Genomic DNA, 2467 nt, shown 5'->3' on the forward strand with positions numbered 1-2467 from the left:
GCCTTGAGGTCAAATGAGTATTAAGCATCTTGCAGGGTTCCAATCTTGCCATGGTCTGCCTCACCAAATGACAAGATTAAAAAATGGAAGAGGGACAGGGGCAATTTTGGTGGAGCTCACACCTAACATCTAAGCCGAAGAAGCTCCATATAATTGTGGGGTAGACTGGGCCTATGCCTGTTGAACACCTGTCTGTATTTGTAGATTCCAGTTAGTTGCTAGAGTTTATGCAGAGTATCAGTTATGACTCATGAGGACAAACTCACAGAAAAATACTCTTTTAAGTTTTAAATAGTCTTTATCTCAAGAAAGGGACGATAAGAGGGAAACTGTTTTTTCAATTTCTACTGAGTTGCATCTTAGCCAGGTTTGCCCCACCATGATTTTATTTGTTGAAGTTTGAACCAACGGGGATCATTTTTTTCTCTGCGTGTCTGAAGATGTGGGCTTTCTTCTAGTGTTACTTTTAATGTAATGGTAGGTGCAAGCACAGGCTAACAGTTTTTGGAAATATGATTTCTCCATGCAGGTCAGACAAAGTTCGGCGCCCATATTGCCTGGAACTTCCAGGTGTTACGTGTAATTTGGCCAAAATCTATTTACAAATTTCTGTATTGTTTGGAGCGTATCACGTATTTTTAATTTCATATGAAATGCTAACTGCAGGCTAATTTTAAGTTCTTAGGATTTCATGCATTGTTGTAAACAAACCATTTTCTTGAATGACTTAGTAGTTGAACCAATGGCCCTTTTCATAGATTACATAGCCACATTACCTTTTCGAAAGTGTTTTGAACTCTTAACAAGTTGTTTTTGCTGCTGCTGCTTGGCTTTCTATTTCTTAGGATACATATGTGCATTGTGGCTAGTGTTTTGACACTTGAAATACATTGGATCAGGTGGGCTTCTCACCATTCCCTTGATCACCTCAACCAGAATCACTTCTCTATCCACATCCGCAGGCATCGCAGCTTTTAGCATGTGCTATGCAATCTGACAGGACCATAGGCCAGTAGTGGACGGGGATCATTTTTTTCTCTGCGTGTCTGAAGATGTGGGCTTTCTTCTAGTGTTACTTTTAATGTAATGGTAGGTGCAAGCACAGGCTAACAGTTTCTGGAAATATGATTTCTCCATGCAGGTCAGACAAAGTTCGGCGCCCATATTGCCTGGAACTTCCAAGTGTTACGTGTAATTTGGCCGAAATCTATTTACAAATTTTTGTATTGTTTGGAGCGTATCACGTATTTTTAATTTCATATGAAATGCTAACTACAGGCTAATTTTAAGTTCTAAGGATTTCATGCATTGTTGTAAACAAACCATTTTCTTGAATGACTTAGTAGTTGAACCAATGGCCCTTTTCATAGCTTACATAGCCACATTACCTTTTCGAAAGTGTTTTGAACTCTTAACAAGTTGTTTTTGCTGCTGCTGTTTGGCTTTCTATTTCTTAGGATACATATGTGCATTGTGGCTAGCGTTTTGACACTTCAAATACCTCGGATCAGGTGGGCTTCTCACCATTCCCTAGAGAAGCCCGCTACGCTATAGATGAGATGAGATCTTGGACTCATATGTGGAAAGATTTAATGATGATTAAATTGATATAATAATTGAAAGATAAAAGTAAAATGTTTTCCTGACGAAAGATTAAAAAATATTATATATAAAATAAAAATATATCTTATTGGTTATGACTGCAATGAATTTTCCTTTTATGATCAGGATATCTCTTTCATAAATAAATAAATAGTATTGAATTATATTGTTAAATTTTTATATTATTTTAAATTAATTTATGGAAATTTTATTTATTAAAATTTTAGTTTTTTTTGTGTTAGATTATATAATTATAAGAAAATAAAAAACTTTTAGATACATTTTTTTTTTAATAAATAAATATATTAAATAAAAATTGAATATATATACATATAGATCTATTATGTATTTCCCAGTGGATGATGTCTGCTCAATATGTATATTGAAATATTTGATTTATAATTAATATTATTTTTTTATTACGCATCTTCTCCACAATGAAAAGTAAAAATATGTGAAAATTTAATCTAAATTACTTCATTTTTCTTTACATACAATTATATTTTTTCTTTAAATATTACATTTCAACTCTGAATAGAACCAACATAGATCCATTATGCATCTTCCAACTGTTGAGAGGGTCAAATCTTCCTTTGAGCGTAAAGTTTGAGAAAAGGTTTGCACATAGAGAAATTTGAGAGGACAAGTTTGCACATGTAGAGATTTGATTCCTCTCAGCGATCAGCGGATACTTAAATAAGATGGAATAAGATGGATTTATATCCATTCTTAATATTATATTTTATATTATATATATATATATATAATTATTCTAATTTGTTATTTTATTAAAACATTTGATTTGATGTTTATTTAATATCCACTAAATATTTTTTGTATTAAAGAAGACAGGGGATTTATATAT

The sequence above is a fragment of the Pinus tabuliformis genome, chromosome 6 (genome assembly GCF_031772625.1).
Source record: "Pinus tabuliformis cultivar Carrire ecotype Pingquan chromosome 6, CPIR1, whole genome shotgun sequence".
Lineage (NCBI taxonomy): Eukaryota > Viridiplantae > Streptophyta > Pinopsida > Pinales > Pinaceae > Pinus > Pinus tabuliformis.